The sequence below is a fragment of the Plectropomus leopardus genome, chromosome 12, assembly GCF_026936395.1.
Source record: "Plectropomus leopardus strain MGB_pleo_1.0 chromosome 12, ASM2693639v1, whole genome shotgun sequence".
NCBI classification, from domain to species: domain Eukaryota; kingdom Metazoa; phylum Chordata; class Actinopteri; order Perciformes; family Serranidae; genus Plectropomus; species Plectropomus leopardus.
The window spans coordinates 4894131-4906332 of NC_142187.1; the positions used below are offsets into that span (position 1 = coordinate 4894131).

The following is a 12202-nucleotide window of genomic DNA, read 5'->3' on the forward strand; positions in this document are numbered from 1 at the left end:
CATGAGAGTGTCATAGTATTCTGTGCCCATCAAAATATCATAAAAATGTCTTAGTATAGTATGTCAGTCAAAATAAGACAGTATGTCAACCAAAAATCAGGAAAAACATCATAGTATGATATTGTTAATATAATATATGTAATAGGCATTTAACTTTTTTTTCGACACATGGAATAACCTCTTTAATTTTGCTTATGCCAGAATTGATCCAATTAGGAGCATCCATGATTCTTGATTTGAAGTGAGAAGTCACACTTCTGCCTTACTGCATAGTTTCATCCAACTTTCAACTGAAAAGTCTTTCACATCCCCAGGAAACTGTAAGAAACCCTGGGAAGACAAAATATCTCATCACATGATGCATTTAATTCCTGGGATTTATTATCACATAAATACTGCAGTTTGCATACATGTCTGTGTGCAGTGCATTTATCAGTACATAATGTTTATCAAAACTCTTTCTGGTCTCCCTGAAGCAGTTGGATGATTCAAAAAATCACCCCTAAAAGAATTACAAAATGCTGTTACAATGAACAGAAAGCAGTGCACTGAACACAATTCGAGCCTAAAATGCATAGTGTAGTACAGAGGAATCACTGCACAATCAAAATACAAAAACAATGTAATATTTAGGGCATGAGAAAATGCTCCAGACTGCCTAAAATTAGATTTACACCAAAATTCATCACATTCTCTCTTCGTTTGGCGCTTTCGGTTTCGTTTCTCTACTCTGGTCTGACTGGCCGCTCGCCATATGCCATTGGCGTGGATTCTCTCACAGTCTGCTGCATTCAGTCCAAACCCCAAACAACTTTGATAGATGCTTCTCTCTCGTAGAAAAGTCGTGCTTCAGCAGAAGGGGCCATGGAGTCCGAAAAATAGAAAAATATAGCAAAAAAGTAGCAAAGATTTGAGGCGTGACAGGCTGCTGCATCTACATGCGCTGCTGTTGTCTTGGCAAATTTGGTTTATTAGAACAGCAGAGGAAGCTGGATGTTCTTTGGTGATAACAGTAAAAAGCACAGCTTGGATTTTTACAAAATGTAATGATTTTTTTTATTTTTAGAGTCCAAGAAATATGCTCTAAAATAGATTTTGCTCATATTTATATAATGTGACCAGTTTGAGGTATTGGTGGTGTTCAGTATCGCTGGTGGAATCCTGTTGTGTTTGACTCTCTTAAGAGATCACAGGCAGATGCCACAGCATGTTCAGACCAAAGCACTAACTGCACCAGCTGAACCACTGGGCAGGTCACCTGAGAGAAGAACATGTTCCAGTGGTTGCTGTTATCACTTCCTGTCGGCAGGTGCAGAGTGTAGTGGCTCCAATGTTTGGTGATGCCATGGGTGTTAGAAACTGCCCTGCCCTCTGCGACCAGCAGATGTCACTGTTTGAGTTGCAGTTTTAAGACACCAACTGAGAGGTGAGTCTCCCAGCTGTGGCAGGTCCTGCAGCGCCACGTCTGTCACAAAACACAACATTTGAGAAATAACTACATTTCCCAAAACACTAAAACATTTATGAAACCACTAACACGTTCCCAAAACACAACATTTCCTAAAACAAATATAACATGTTTTGTTTTTCTGAAATGGTATGAGAAATGTAGTAGTGTTTTGACCCTCAGGGCCACCATACTTACCTCCTTCATCCCGGGAAATGAGTTATCACAGTCGAGCACCAAGATGAGGCGTGAGCAGAAGCTGCTGTTCTTCTCCTTCCACAATTCCAAGATCTGATCCAGGTGAAGAGTGTCTCCTCCTGATGATGATCACAGAACCAACTTCTCACACACAAAATAAACATGCGTGAGGAGAAAAGTTCAAGATAAAAAAAAGTCAGAATTTTGTATCTCATAAATTCTGTCATAGCCTAGAATGACCACGAAATGTAATAAAAATGTTAATATGTCGAAAAATAAATAAAAACAAAAAGCCATATTATAGTATATCATAAAAGATTATGGCATAGTACGTCATCTAAAATCACAGTATATCATAAAAAATCATGGTATAATATGCCATAAAATAAAGGATAGTTTAGTATGATATACAAAAAACATCATAGTGTAGTATAGTCTGACATACTGAACTGTGATTTTTACGGCATAGTATTACTTTGACATTTTTTATGAAATCTTAATGACATACTATATTATGATTTATTTATATCATACTAAATTATGATTTTTATGGCATACTATACTTTGACATTTTTTATGAAATCTTACTGACATACTATATACTTTTTTTATATTACACTATATTATGATTTTTTAAAAATATACTTAATTATGATTTTTATGGCATACTATACTACATTTTTCCTTTCTTTCTTCATTTCATGAGAGATTAACATTTTAAATAATATTTTCTAGTCAAATATAACATTTTTATATATGTTTTTATTATACTACTTTTTTAGGTATACTATATTATGACCTTTTCTATGACAAATGAGTATTATGAATTACTTTACAATGATTTTTTAAAATGATATGTTATACCATTTTATAAAGCACCATACTATTTTATGACTTTTTATGACATAATTTGAATGACATACTATACTATTACATTTTTGATGACATTTCTTCATGACATACAAGGCTATGACTTTTTGGGATATAATTTTTTTTTTTTTGTCATAATATTCCCTGATATTTCATATCATGCGATACCATACATTTTTTATGACATAATATACTATGATTTGCCATGCTATATTTCATATCATACTATATTATGACTTTTTTATGACATATTATGATTTTTTAAAGAAAAATATCATACTGTGTTATGACATTTTACATGAGTGATCACAGTTTAGGATATGTCAATGATTTGCAGCAACATTGATTGTGACAGCGCATCAAGTGGAAATAGTATTTTCTCCATATGCCAAATAAAAATGTAATGTAAAAAATGATGCCAGCAGGTAGAAAAAAAATTTACAAATTCCAAGGCAAAAGCCCAGAATGACACCCATAAATATTACAATTCGTCTTTTATGCTTTGATGGCTGATGGATAAAAAACTGCGGTTTGAATGGGCTTCAATGGTGCATTTTTTGCACTTAACAGTCTGAATGTAACAATTTTGTTTTTTAGCCTTATTGTAGGAGCTGAGCTGGAAATCCAATATTAAACAAAAACAGTCTTGCCAAAATGTATTTTTGAAGAATAAAAGCATGTAAAATGCACCAAACAGTCCCTAAGGGTTAAAGTCATGGTTGTACCAAATAGCATGGCTTTGACTTATGCCAAAACTGGTGATGACTGGAGCTCTTTATGGCACCAACTGACAACTGGAAAATGTTTGCCTGGTGTGGTAAGTGTCCAGCGGCACCACCCTGAGGTCAAACTTCAGACTAACAACTGTACATGCTGATGGTAGATGTTAATGTTTGAAGGACATTCAACTGACATCACAGGGTACAATAAATACCTGCAGAATGATGCCTTGATGCTGGAGGATATCCAGCATTATACATGGCCACCATGTTTCCCAAAGGAAATACAAAACAATGCTCGTGCTGATTCTAGCTAGTACAAGAATGGTACAGGACTTAAAGGATTACACATCATTCAGATGATGTGCCCTTCATCTACCATCCCCTGATATCAGTCGCATTGAACACTGCTGCAATAATACAATGACACTAAAAAGGAGCATCAAACTTAGAATAAATAATATGCTGATTCACGTTCCAAACTTTAAAGCTCCCACACTGTCATTTTTTTCCACACACTTAAAAAAAGTATTTCCCTGCTGGAAAGATGGTCTTTTTATAAAACTAGGCTGTATATGCAGTAAAAAGACGCAAATGCTTTTTAAATTGGTGCGACATGACCAGAGAAAACTGAGGAAAAAGGACTGCAGCATTTCTTTTGCTGAAGAGGTAGAAAATCTACAACTTTAAGAATGCACTGCGCCACACAAGACCAATAAATGCTCCCGCTAATGGGTAACATAATGCAAACTCATCCGTATGACACAATGGCGGCCAGCTGGTAACAACAATCTTGTATTACAGTTAAGCTAAAACATATTTCTGAAAACATTTTAGGGAGAAACAGGCAATTCAGTAACAGAGTTTTGGTTTATATTTGATCAGCGCTGGTGAGTTTTATCACCGTTTTTTCAGCCTCTGTTTTCACTGTGCAGGAAGCAGTGTGGCAACCACTTTTTGCTCAAAAACTCACTATTACAGCAAAACAGTACACTACAATATGTTTCTGAAAACATTTGAGGCGAGAAATAGAAAGAAATTATATTTGATCAGCACTGCCTGTCTCTATCCTTTGGTCGGAGTTTGGGAGAGGGTCGGGTTTGTGTCTTGATCCAGCTCTGTATTTTTGTGTGTTTCTGTGTTTGATGAAGTTAAAAAAAAGTGAGTTCACTCACTAGGTGGGTTTCCATTAACCCTCAAATTGTGCAAATTGAAATTGCAAATATAAAATACACCTAATGGAAACATGTCAATTTTGGAAAACCTCCAATTTATTGCCCAAAAAAAAAATAAAAAAAAGTTTTCACGCTCATGAGGTGGTATTTCAGGTGATCTGAAAAAGTTATATTTTGCAAAACTGCAATGGAAACACTGTTTTTGGCTTTTCTAGGTCACATGATGCTATGGCTATGTGCTTGTCAGTAGGAACTGGCTCTCTCATGATGCAGCAGGAGCTACAAGAGCTGTTATTGCATCACATAACTTGACGTAAAGTTGAGCTAATCACCCAGAAGTTTTCAATCCGCAGTTCCTCTGTGAAATGTATAAGGAGCTTGCCTTTCCATTATTGCTTGCATTACATGCTCATGTCGCTATCAACTGGGAATAATGACGGCTAGTGCAGTGGCTAAAATAGCAATAAAGCTGTTAAGGGTTTGAAACATCCATCAATATACTTCTTGAAATGTTATCACCAGATGAGAAGTTGCAGAACATCACTCAATGGAAACACAGCCATCTTGCAATTGTGTTTTATAGACATTTGGAAAATATTGCTTATGTTTTGTGCAAAACTGAAATGCAAACCCACCTACTGTAGCTCATCCTAAGCTTTCTCTGCTGTCTTGCATCAACTCTCTGTTCATCATGCAAATACAACTGCAAATAACTTGGACCCATAGAGTATTTTGGATCTTTGTCTTCTACTATTGTTCTTTGCTTTGGTACTTTCCATTTGACTTGTGATATCAGTAAAATGAAGGAGTATGTAGTAACACATGCTCACCCCTCCCAGTGTAGAGCCATTAAAAGGCCTGTCTGTGTGGCGTCCAGGCACCCGGAGGCACTGTCAGCTGTGGGATCACACCTCTAATCCTCCACTGACTGAAAACACAAACAGCTGCCTGCCTGATCTGCTCTGCCCGCTGCTGAAAATGTTCCAAAACAGAGAGCCAACGAGGAAGGGCATGTGATGGACATGCAGGAGGCCTTGGCTTCACCCCTATCAAAAGACAAAAAATATGTCTAAGTTCAGTTCAGAATGCAGTGAGTGTGTATTACTGTATTGCAATCAGTGCTGAATAGATTGGGGACTGTCACATACGTCGCAGTTAAACCTCTCGCAATATAAAAGCAACTTCCTCGTACGATGACTGAAACCATTGGTTCATGGGGACACCTCCGAAGCTAAAACCTGTAATAAAAAAATAAAAATACTGAGTACATTAACACAAAACCTTCAGTTTCTAAAATATAAAAATATAAGGCAAATTATAACTGACATAGTAAACAGGAAAAACACTCGTATCAAGCTGTTTGTCTAGCCGTGGTGGTTATTTTCCCCTCATGACTGTCTCTTCTGTGCATGGTTCAGGTCAGTTCTAGTAAGAGTGAGACCTTATCTCCTCTGCTGCTATCAGGCTGATAATGCCACTGATGGTTGCAGCCAGTAAACAATCTCCAACACAGTTTGTGTGGTCTGTCATCCAGCGGAAGACAGCGGGGTCAGGCAAGGTTTCAAACAAAAGCTTTATTAATATCCCTCACACCCAGTGTATTAATAAACTGCACACGTGCTTAATACCAAAATGATGAGAACAATGGTGTGTGAGTGCAGCTTCTTTGGATAGAGAAATCACTGTCTAGTAGTGGACATGGAATTTACTTTGATTTTACTTGGTTTAATGTATAATCCACAGACTATACATTTACTTAAACAGAAGGAGCTATAATTGCATACATACCCTCTGCTAACCACTGTTCTTTAGTTTCAATCTGTTATTTCCTGAGAGCATGGACATGTCATTTATTGTTATTTCTAGAACAAAAACAGTGATTCTTTGGCATTGTTTGGAAGGTGTTTAATTTGCAACTTATGATATTTATAATGAATATTTATTGATCCATAGTCTTGTGTCTTTAGGTTTTTGACTAAAATGGCTTAATACCCTCCCAAAGCTGAAAGATTAAAAAATGCTGTTATTTAAGAGTATGCTGTAAATCAACTGAAATTAAGCAAATCTGAATGTATGTACAAAGAAATAAGTTAGATTTGACAATGGAGAGAAGACAGGAAAAAAATGTACCAAGGATTATTACATTTGGATACAAAGACTTTGCTGTGGTAAAGAAAAACAGACTGCAAAAAGCAAAAAACAAACAAGCATTGACATCTGAGGTTGCACAAAACAAACAATAGGGCTTAAACAAGCTAAACTTATTAGTTTTTCTACACAATCAGTGTGGTGGGATGAATAAGCAACTGGTGACAGTATGCAGCCAAGAGTTGATTCCCTTAATGTTGAGTTGTAAAAAACTAATGCCCAACCTACACTATCCAAGCTTTTATTGGTGGATCTAGATTCTAATATTGCAGGATTACTTGTGACTATAATGGTAACCATGTCTCACTATATATCTTTAGGCCACCTGTAGCTGCACTGATCACAAAAAGACATTCCTGTCTGGCGCCATTTTTGGTTATATGTGGTGTGTAAGTGCATGTAAAGAGGTTCAATAAAATGTTATACTGTATACTGCAGTGCCCCCTACTGGTCATTCAATAGCAGTCTTATGGTATGTTAACATTGATAACCCCTGCGTTACTAACACTACTATAGCTGCTAGAATATCTTTTAGTGTATTTAGCAAAAGCCAAATATTCATCTTAAGCTGATGTGCAAACAGCTCTGCGTAATAACTGGGAAAGGCAGCTAACACTAACATGTTAAGTTGGTGTGTAATAAAGTACAAGTGGCGTGAACATGGTAAACAAAGAGGCTCTGTGCTCTGAGCCGGTGTGAACCGAGACAGCAACAACCTTACCGCTTTACTCCTCCTATTGTTTAACTTCCACAATACAAAAAACAGCTTAAATTACTCAAAGAATTTTGCTGAGAAGAAACTCAACAAATAGCTTACACATGTCACTCACATTTCCAGAATTTACCATTCAGGCCTATGGCTTCACTCACTTTTCAGGAGAATCTCATTCAAATCTCATCACTGAATGGCTTTTACAACACAGCATCATGCGCTCATTTGCATCCGGTGAAGCAAATTTGACGTCTCTGTGAAAAATTTGCTCTGCTTTTGGTGTGTAAGCACCATTAGAGCAGGGAAGGTTTGTGAGTTAAGGTAGAAAACAACATGTGACTGTCTCCTGCTGCAATTTATCATCGGAGTTGTTGCCTTAGATATTGTTTTTCTGTGACTATTTTGTTTATCATTTTTTAGATACCATATGCAGTTGCTTTGTTTTTGTTTTTCTGAAAATTTAAAAAGTGAGTTAACTAAGAGCTAACACGGCTGTAGGCTGGTAATTAGCACTTCTTGCTCTGTGAATTAGTATTTTCTGTTTTGAGCAGTTTAAGTCTTACATTGTGCCTTTGTACTGTGTATTGGTTACATTTCATTGCATTGTGATATATTTATGTTTGCCATTTTGTGTTTTGTTGCAGTTTTTACAAAATTATGAATCTTTATTAAATATAAGAAAAAGTATGCATTGTGTTTATTGGAGATCTTCAAGCTATTAGCCAACTAGTAGAATGTGTCTTTGTAGAGTAGTAGCTGGGCCCCCCTTCATAGTAAGGGAGTGGCGAGCGGATTGGCAACCTAATGGACGGACTTGATGGATGGATGGGTCTGCGATGTTCACACCGTGATAAGCAAGTACCAGCATCTTGAATCAGATACATGAATGTTTCTTTACAACTGATGGATTGTGTTCACATTTGTGCTTTGAGTTTTCTCAAATACAAAAGCACAATGCAAAAAGCAACTAGAATGAACTGACAAGGGTTGAATGAAATGGACTGGTAAACTATGTGGAGGACTGATGAGTGAAGGGGGGACAGGTGAGCAGGTGGGTGGGGCAGTCAGGTGATGAGGAAAGGAGGTAAAGTCCAAGAACATCTGGTGGATGGATGTAAAATAGCAATGAAGGGAGCTAGGAAATAGGGAATGAAGCTTTTAATGTAGAAACAAAATGTTAAATTAAGATATGTATAGGAGAGAAAAGTAGGTTCTAGAGTTTACTAATATAACCAGGAATGTCTGAGGTTATGTAGTATTTAAGTGGTGGTCACTTCAGAGGTACTGCAGCTAACATAAATGTAACTTGTGTTTATGTTTGAAACAAATGCTCTTTAACAGCTGATGTATGATAGAATCTGTCTGTAGAAACATCTCGGCTTTCACCGCTCTTATGTATTCCTCTTAAGTCCATCTGTGTCAGCTGTTTTTACATGGGTCCGTAGCATGCATGATGTCATGACAGAGCTGTCATTGTCTATAGCTGTTGCTGACAGGATTCCAACCACATGTAGCGTGACCAGCCTACAGTACATACATTAAACCAAATGCCTGGCTAAGCTTAGCATGTTGTAATGACACGTGTTCATTTACAGGTACCACCAAACCATTTAATGCTGCTATCATGGAGGAAGGAGTGATCTGACAGCCAATTAGCACCTGCTGATGATATTTAATGCTCTCACCGAGATAATACAGTTATAGGGGCAGAGGAATTTGTGATATTAAACAACTTTTGCTCAAGCAACTTTGAATTTAAAATTTACTTGGTGTGGCTTTGCTTTTGGAGATTATCTATAGTGCAGTGATACATAACATATTGCAAATAACCTCCCAGTAAGCATTAACTCAAAAATAAAGATCCTCTAGAGTGCTTAAAAAACAGACCATGACTAAACCACATATAGGTTGGGATGGAAAGGCTTTCGCAGAAACAGCATTCGCAGGCGATATGCAGGGTCATGAAGACCTTTAAATGGACTAACAAATCAGTCCAATGAGATGAAGCTGTTTGCAACCAAGCACTATTATATATGTTGTACCTGGACCGCTGCAGAAGCCTCAGGGGCGCAAACATGGGGGCCCACACTCTACCTGATGAGCTTGAGGTCGCTCCAATTGTGTCCTTTGTCCAGTGGTGGACAACTTGTTTAATAGGTTGCAGCCAAAGAGGCCATTTAACAAGTTTTAGTAGTTAACTGGGCACTTTCAGCCAAATGTGTCTTTGGTTACCAGTGGTAACTTACATAAATAGTTGGCAGAGTTGATAAATACAGATGAGTATGTATTTAAAACTGATTACAGGAAAACTGAAGGTTTTTACAAGGACATCTACATGTTCTGTTTGTTTTTTTCAACAGCTGCCATCACTACGAGCAACCACAATACACTTAGCTGAGTCATATGTTAACAAGGACACTTGTTAAAACAAAATATCTGTTGTTCATGACCCTGTCAGAATTCTGTAGAATTTGTGGCACTTAATACCAACCTGAAGTGTGGTGTTTACGGTCATCTGGCAGAGTATTATGGCCTCAGAGCATCAAAGGCCGCAATCAAATGCATATTGGTAGGGCCAATGGAATTATAACCAGCAAACATCAGGGATGTAATCCTGAGATCACAAGTCTGGACACATTCCACTTGTTGGCTGTATCTATGAATATCACAAACAGAACAGATGACAAGGCAATACCCGATGATGTGTGTGACTTATTGCAGACAGCAGCCCTTATCCAGTTATAGGCTGGTGTCAGTGGTCCCAGCAGCCCATATCCTTGCCATAGGACACCCGGGGAACACAGTCATGAGCCTCAAAGTCCACAAAATACATGTGCAACTGTAAACTCCTTTGACTCCTGATCCACTGTTCTATGACTAGGATTGGCATGTGTATTGCTCCTCCTGAACCAGATGCCCGGCAGCTGGAGCCTCTGGAGTCCCTTTGGAGGCTGAGCAGTGTGATATAATATAAGCACATTTTTTCCCCACAGCCTGTTGAAAATGGCAACCATCACTTTTTCTGCCACTCTCCAATAGCCACATAAAAACAGCCATGAAGACGCCTGCCACTGCAGACAGCCCAAAAACTCCACTGCCTTTAGGGCTAATCTCATCCACCAGTGGTGCCTTGCTCTTGAAAAGCTTTTTTAACATCTTATTATCTACTGTGGAGAAATGGGCAAGGCTTCTCTTTTGTCTTTCTGCCTCCTGCACAACAGATTTTCTGGTCAGGTTTTGTAGATTCAAAAAGTTTTCCATCAGCCATCTAAAAGTACCCCCAGGCACAAACCCCTCTGCCCTGCAAAGACCAACCTGGAAAAAGCCCTGTCTTCCCTTCCTGAGTCTTACAACACTTTTCCAGAACATCTTTGAGGCAAACTTAAGGTCCTTTTCTAGTTATTGTGTACATGACCACAGAAGCAGCCGTCCCTCTGATCTTTGGGACTAACCAAACCTTCAAGGGCTGCTTCTGTTCAGATTCAGTTCATCTCACAGTGGCAGTTCTCTTTACCAAAATCGGCCCTCTAGGTGGATTGCAGGAAACACCTGGATCCAAGCGGCAAGCTGGGCTTCTTACCCATGGGTTGTCCAAGATATATAGTCGCAATAGTTGACTGCCAATATAACGCCTAAAGTTTATTAGATAAATTACTACCTCATGTTGCAAAAGCAGTTTATTATGGACATTCCATGACCAAGTCAAATGTCCAAACAGTAACAGGTTGTTTGGCTGGCCCATCTACAGATAGTTGAGAGAGTATTTGTAACATTTCAATTGATTATTAGTTGTGATTCCACAATTCACCTGTTTCGCTTTGTATTTGGATGTTTATCTACAGAGTATATGTGACAATTCAATACATATTTAAATTATTGGGAGAATACTCATCCTTCAGCTCCAAAGATGTAGCAAGATCAAGGCTAATTGTAATTTCATTTATCTACCTTCTACTTTCTAAGTATGATAGTATGTCCATAAATTGTCACATACACTCTATAGATAATCTGTCAAACATCTACAGAATAAAGTGATACAGCTGAAATGTGAGATGTCATGCTACAAATACTCCATAAGCTATCTGTAGATGGACAATCCAAATAAAGTGTTATCATTAACAGAGCACAGACACTTAGTTGAGGTAGGCTGTTCCTACTAATCACCCCTGCCAGAAACGAGGTGATCAAGTATCTTTGCGATCACAAATCAGAGTTAAAGAGATTGAGAGAGAGACAGTTCTGAGACACCGCTGCTGTGATTTAGACCACGGTGACAGAGAGAGAAAAGGCTGTCTTGTTGCTGTTATAATACAACAATAAAGAAACTTAAACTTGAACGTCATGTGCCCGAGTGGCTCCACTGAGTTTTTCTACTGCGTGTCAAGATCACTCTCCTGGAGGGGTCAAGAGCCTTGCTGTCTAATCAAGAATTGTGGTGTCCAATCACTGCTCCCCGGCTTTGGGATGAGCCACTGAGATGGTAAAGAGGTCTAGTGTGCATAGCTATGGAGGTGTACTATTCCAGGCACAACTGACTATGTGGTAAGATACGATCAATAGGCAGATCCTCCTGAAAATTGAAATATTAAAAAGGTATTGCTGCGCATGATGCATTTAATAATAATGATTTTGTTTTGTAAATAAAGTCAAAGTAGTTAAAATCTATTTTGAAGATGAACCTCTTGAGATGAACTATATTGTTTTCAAGGCAGACTACAGTATACTGTAAAGAGGAAATAACAAGTTTCTCCTATTGTTCCTATTTACTAAGATTTTCTGTCTCAGAAAAATCTGATTTTAATGTTTTAAACAGATTTTTTTTTTTTCCAGAGCAAAAAACACATTCTTTCTTGCAAATACTGTGGCTATTAGTGTGTAGCAGCAGACTTGAAAATGGCATGCAAATTTGATATAAACCATATTGGCATTTTGA

At 37.9% G+C, this 12202-nt stretch overlaps 1 long non-coding RNA gene across 1 annotated transcript; it reads right to left on the reverse strand.

Moving 5' to 3' along the window:
• Positions 1 to 224: 224 nt before the first annotated feature.
• Positions 225 to 6237, reverse strand: LOC121950898 (uncharacterized). Its single transcript, XR_006106361.2, has 5 exons — positions 5736 to 6237; positions 5558 to 5647; positions 5240 to 5455; positions 1646 to 1786; positions 225 to 1465 (listed from the first exon to the last, which is right to left on the reverse strand). It is a non-coding gene; the product is annotated as an uncharacterized LOC121950898 (long non-coding RNA).
• Positions 6238 to 12202: the final 5965 nt, after the last annotated feature.